The following is a 6,785-nucleotide window of genomic DNA, read 5'->3' as shown; positions in this document are numbered from 1 at the left end:
GTTTGTCAAAGGACTGTCTCATTTCAATCATAGACAGGAAGAATCATACTATCCTTGTCTTGCACTAGTACTAGCACCCAAAAGAAAAGGATGAGTATAGTTTTCCTGGTTCTTACTGACTGACAAATTGGTTTGACCAACTAAATTACCCTTAAAAAATACGAAACATGCTTACAGTTACAGCCTTTTCCACGGAGCGCCACAAACGCGCACTTTCAGCGTGAACTTATCGAAAACCTGTAGCTTTTGTCTCTTTCCCACCCAAAAATCAACCTTAAACCAACCTATCTAACGTTCAAAATCCAAAAACATTGCCTCACTTCAATAAAACTCAACACCTACACTCTAAAAGCAACTTTAACTCCTTAATTATAAAGTTCAAAATCGAGTGAACTCTAAGAAACCGCTTGATAATATCGGCCATTTTGTTTTGAGTCCCCCCGCCCCCCGCGCCTAATGCGTTCTCTTCAGTATAAAGGTACTGAGTGAAGTAAGTCACAGGTCGATGTAATCTGGTCGGAGACTGGGTAGGATCCGTTCTTGCCGTAATATTCAGTCGGTCTTCGGACCTCGGGCCGTCGAGACGTGATATTAGTATTTTTTTGTGTTTTTTTTTAATGGGGAGCTGGTAAAATGTGAGTATTATTTGTAAGACTATTATAATTTTGTTTTTTTTTGTACCTACAATATATGAATGGACGAATTACATGTGTTGTGATTTTTTGTATGAAAACTTTAGTGAATTCATTCGATGGTATAAAATAATTAGATTTCTTGAATGAAAAAGGTAATTATCAAGCTTAACCTTGTTTATACGTTTAAAGTAATTTAATTCGTTTTAAATAGGACAATAGAAAGATATATTTTAAATTAGTTTGTTCCTCAAACGATCTTACAAAGTAAAATAAGTTTTTGGCAAAAATGTAATTTTTGGTACAAGCCTTTATCGCTGACTGTACTTTTCTTACGACAGACAACTAATACTCATCGAGACAATTCCAAAAACCCCTAATACTATTAGGTTGCATTGTTTCATCACAGAGTTGCTATGGCCACCTCCTGTCTCCATCATCAGATCAGTTCGATAGTACCATATTATTGTATTGTCATCAGAACTACATACAGCTGCCGATTTTCATGATGCTACGATCCTTGGAAGATGGTTAAATTAGTTACCTTAGATTCCATTACATAGTTACATACAGGTCGACCTATAGTGTAGTAAATGAAGCAAGTTGTTGTATGGAGACCCATGCATTAATTTCTCAGTCGATGAAATTTAGCTTGGTTATTGTATAGTATGAGCCGAGACTAACATTATAAATATCCAAAAAAAAAACACTCCTAAGTTAGGTAAAAACACAAATCTGATTATATATTGAACCGAGTAATTCCTCAGTCCAAAATTATTTTACAAAATAAGTTATTTGTATCAGTATGTGATACTAGAAAAAAATCTAAAAGTTTTGTCAAACATGAGAATATTTTTTTATGATACTTCCTTTTTTTGACGCTCATTTTCATCGGAAAATTGCTCTGTCATTTTTTTCTTCTTATATGATCTTAGAATATAATTTAACGCAGTGGGTAAAAAAATCCAAAAAAAATGCGTATCGAAATGTATGTATTATAGAACTATTAAAAACTGAGAGTAGAAAATTTTTAGATTTTCATTTTGTAGGTATAAAACGGCCATAAAATGGCATTCCAGTGAAAAAATTAGACTGAGCAATTTTCCGGTCCAAGACACGCCAAAAAATTTTATTTTATTAATACTTACTGGTATTTCTGCTGGGATATTTTTTTGATATTTCATATATTGTTGCAATACGTTACATGAATATGTCTGGTAGATATGAGCGCCGATAGGCATTTAGCCGGCGGCGGCGCGCCGGTCAAAATCGGTCGGCGGCGGCGGCGAATCGGCGGCGTGGCCTTGAAACACCTTTGATTAATGAAAAAATAATTCAAACCAAAATTTTACCGAATTTACACGTTTTTGCTGTAAGAAAGTTATAAAATAAGTGCATTTTTTTGAATAAAGGTACGAAAAAAGTTTTATATAGTATAAACGGTATCGAGCGGCATCAGAGGCGGTCTTAATCTTGGCGAGGCCCTGGCCGGAAGATCTTTGCGAGGCCCTTATCTATTGTGCTAAGTAAAAAGTAGCGGATTGACTGTATCAGGGAAACATCTGGTCGACTGTCCAAAGAGCCGCAGTGAGGAAAATCAAGCTCCGTTATTAACCAATATCGACCCAACAAACCAGTTTATGTCAAAAAGTGAGGCCCAAGGCCGAGCTCCACGTAACACCGAAGACCAGATTCCGACGCCTTCCCATCCGAGGCCAGAGGCTGAGCTGCAGGTAAGCATACAGCTAACGCCAAGTGTGAGCTTGGCTGACGGCCGAATGCGCTGAGTGCCGATTACGGCGCGCTTCTGTGCGAGGCCGAAGGCCAAGCTGCAAGAGGGCAGAGCTTGGAATTGGTCCAGTGTAAGCAAGACCGAAGGCCGATAAAGACCGTGGCCACAGTGTTAAAGACCTCTGGGGCTCTCCTGTAGGTGCATTCGTGCGAGGCCAAAGGCCGTGCTGTAGTGGAGCTAAGATTGGAGAAGAACCAAGCATTTTAAAAGCGAGGCCAAAAGTTACGCTCCAAACAGGGCCGAAAACTTGGAGGTTCAGATAGCGGCTTACTTCTATGCGAGCGATGCGAGGCCAAAGATTGGTCTGCGAGAGAGCAAAGCTTGAAATTTGAACAATGGCCAAGCTTAAAATGAGACCTGATTCCGTTTCCGATGCCTTCCGTGCAAAGCCAACGGCCGGACCTTTGGGCGTGAAAACGCTTAATATCTGAAATTAACCCCCTTTTACACCTTTTTAAGACATTTAAACCATGCTTGCAATAATTGAATTCGCGGTGAATGACGGATGAGCTAGCCAGCTGGCAAAATTAGTCATTTCGTTGCTCTAACACTAGTAGCGCGGTTACCAAACAGAAAAGTTTGAATTTACCATCGATACTTTAGAATTATATGGAGCTAAAATACCTTTTGAATGTCTATAAGCTATTCAGACTGGCGCCGTTAAAGATCTAAACTAGATAAAATATATATTATCTGATTCTGAAAGTAGTAGTATCTAACAAGGTCACGCCGATGCCACGCCGATAGCGCAGCGTCGGCGGCGGCGGCGCGTAAATTTTGTCGGCGGCGGCGGCGCGCCGGCGCGGCGCTCATATCTAATGTCTGGTGAAGAAAGTTTGAACGGAGCATTTTTCCGTAAAAAGATATTAACGATTTAAGACTTTAGGTATTTACTTTAATTCTATTATTATTATTCTTTGGAAATTTATACAATACTTTTTATTTATTGATACTTTATCATACTGTAAAGTTTTTTCTGGCTGAGGAATTACTGCGGGGTCCACTACCTTTATTTACTACACTACTAATAAAAGCTCGTTAATTACGATGGCTTTTTAAGTAACTTACTTATAAAGAAAAGAGTGTGATTTTTGGAGTGTACGTGAAGTATGCCCTGTGGTCCTATTTTTGATATTTCGCAGGTATAGTCAAGTGTAAAAATATGGGTGCACACATCATACTCAAAAATATGTCCCATAGCTCTTATGTCAGCGAATTAAGAACTATGGGCCATATTTTTGAGTATGTTGTATGCACCCATATTTTTACACTTGACTCAACCTACCTGTAAAAATTCTACGGCTGACAGCGTTAAAAGTAGAATTTCCTATTCCTCTTTTCTGTTTCGTTTTGAAATACCTATCCAACGATACCCCATACCGTTGGGTTAAAGCAAAAAATTGTTAAAAAAAACATTTTGTATGGCAGGTACCTACCCTAAAAAAAATCTTGTAGTTTTTATTTTACCGTTCTGTCGCCATGCATGATCTGTGTATCCGTGCCATGCCAAATTGCAGCTTTCTAGCACTAACGATCACGAAGCAAAACCGGGGACGGACAGACAGACAGACATGGCAAAACTTTAAGGATTCCTAGTGAACTACGGAACCCTAAAAAGTGACCAAGCTTAGCAATGTGCCAAAGAGAATTCTATGAGATTGCATGATTTGAATTCTGTCAAGGAAATTTTCAGGTAAGTAATGCGAAAATTTTGAGAATGTGACAACTTTATTGTACGAAAAAAGGAATAACTTACATAATATACAGCGGTATATACGATATATACACTGGTACTACTATTATTTTTTTTGTTTAAATCTTATTTATTTCATAAGCCATACATTACTACTACTATCTTAAATATAATAAAAAAGAATAGGTTACAGGAAGACCGAGCTTTGCTCCGAAAACATATAAAAACTCAAAAATGTGCGTTTTCCCAGAGATAAGACCTAGCTAGATCGGTTTTTCGACCCCGAAAACCCGCATATATAGCAAATTTCATCGAAATCGTTTGAGCAGTTCCCGAGATCCACGAAATATAATTATAAATATACGAGTATAGGGACGTTTCCTCTACTTAACATAAATTATTTCACACCGTGCACGAAATAAAACACCAGATAATTATTAGAAAAACAAATACAGGGCGACTTTGTCACATAGATGGGAAGTACTTTAAATATGTATGTACATATTATACTGTAGATAGGAAATTTTCCTAAAAGAATACTTTATTTTTATTTTTATAACAATACTAGTTGCATTCATAGAATTTTAAATAATCGCCTGTCTGAACAGGGAATCGAACCCGCTAAATGTGGTAAAAGAAAAAAGTCAGCCATTTTGAAAAATAAAAAATGCCAATCGCTCCATCTCGCATCGTTAGGAGTTGCCATAAAAAAATAAAGTGGCCATTTTACGCCATCTTGGATTTTTTCAATTTTTTTTCCTAGGAATCTAAAGGCCCATTATTTTTTTAAATTCTTTGAAAGCAGTTCATATTGTTTTAAAAACAAAAATGAAGTCTTCTTTCAGTAAAATATATAGCAGTTAAACACAATTTCTATTTAATAAGTCGGATTGATATAAGTATAAGAAGTAGGTGAGTTGACCGTGACGTCAGAATACTCGATATCATATAAATTCCATATTAGATTTAATTTATTCCATATTACATTTAGTAGGAAAGTAGCTTATTGCTCGTTTAAAGGTATAATATAGGTAATTTAAAGTATGGCGAACTTATCCCTATTACAATGAATATTTTTTTAGAAATATAATGGATATTGAAATCGCCCCTCCCCTATCACAGATTAAACCGGAGATAATTCACTCCCTGGAGAAATCATGGAATTGAACGATTTAAGAGGAAAGGGGGTGATAGCTTCTCTATACAAACAGCCATATTCGAACAAAGCTTCCATATTGAATATTAAGCGCAGATAGTGTTTCTATAATGATGGCATGGCACTATAGTTCGTTTTTTTTTGCATTAGAAAGAAGGTAAGCGATCTTGACATGCCTTTTAATTGAAAAACGGTTTTTACAAATCAGTAACTATTAGTTATGAAAGCAGAAGAATATAAATGACCGTATTAGATTCATAATTGGTACATATTTGCCGTGACTTATTTTTAAAACGTGTTTTTCAATTAAAAGACACATCAAGATTGTTTACCTTATTTCTAATGCAAAAAAAAAACGAACTATAGATATTGAAACGATATGGATCGGATATGTCAGTGTCAAACAAGTCTCAAAAGTGACGTTTATGTTTGAAGAAACGTCAATTTTGACACTTGTTTGACACTGACATATCCGATCCATATCGTTTCAATATCTAGTATTTGACGTATCAAATTGTTCGAATACGGCTGTATCGCTTCAACAGACAAACATAGGATTTAAAGGCAAGGGTTAAGCAAATCGATTTGCAATGAATGTTATTAAATATTTGTCATTCGAAATCATCATTTAAAAGTCAATTCTACCACCACCCACCAGCACACATAAGGAAACTACTCAAAGTTTGCATTGTGGAGAAAATGCAACTTTCTCATGAATCAGTTTTTGAACAATAAACAGAGTCTTTACCAGTTGGTTTGGTGAAAATTTATTTTACAGTACTACTTTACCGCCCTAGGGCGGGATTAAGGACAATACTTGCCTATGTCATAAATTTAAAGGGCCATCTGTACTGTAAAACGTTGTACAATACACGCGCGAAAATGTAATTCGCAACTCGTGTCGATTTAAAACACTCCCTTCGGTCGTGTTTCAATTTATCGCTATTCGTTGCGAATTTCCTAATTTTCTAACTTGTATCGTAATGTACCTACTTATTACAGTACATCTGGTGGTCCATTACGATACCCTGATAAGCACATTACGTAATACGTCGAAAATTTAAAGGGCTAAATGTACTGTAGAACATATATAAATAACTATTTGGTATTTGGGACGAGGCATGTTGCTGATTTGCATTTGTGTCCACCGGACGAAGCCTGCGTTGCGGATTTCTTACAGATAACTAGAGTATTTTTTTAACATTGTAATAAAAAAAAACAATTTACAGCCTGGCAAAAAAGAGTAGAAATTAAAAAGTGGCAACACTGTAGTGTCATCCCGTTCTCTTATATAAATTGATTTGAAAGGGACGACACTACAGCGTTGCCACTTTTTAATTTCTATTCTTTTTTGCCAGGCTGTATGTAAATATAACATGCAAAAATAGAGATTATTCAATAACTATTACGTACAATACGTATTAAATCCAATAAGAAGTTCTAAAATCAACAATGTACTCGTATAACGTATGAAGTGGCGATACATTTTGAGGTTATCTTCGTTACCGTCCG

The 6,785-nt window shown here is 36.3% G+C and overlaps 1 protein-coding gene across 1 annotated transcript in view; it reads left to right on the top strand.

Annotated features, from left to right (window-relative positions):
• The first annotated feature begins 478 nt into the window (after window positions 1-478).
• Window positions 479-6,785, top strand: part of LOC134803443 (synaptic vesicular amine transporter) — a 63,416-nt gene continuing 57,109 nt past the window's right edge. Inside the window, exon 1 of the mRNA XM_063776261.1 lies at window positions 479-635. The gene's annotated coding sequence lies outside the window, so the exon portion shown is untranslated. The remainder of the gene's footprint in view (window positions 636-6,785) is intronic.

This window comes from Cydia splendana, chromosome 26 (genome assembly GCF_910591565.1).
Source record: "Cydia splendana chromosome 26, ilCydSple1.2, whole genome shotgun sequence".
NCBI classification, from domain to species: Eukaryota; Metazoa; Arthropoda; class Insecta; order Lepidoptera; family Tortricidae; genus Cydia; species Cydia splendana.
The sequence above is the reverse complement of the archived record's forward strand: the minus strand, read 5'-3'. Positions and strand labels throughout refer to the sequence as shown.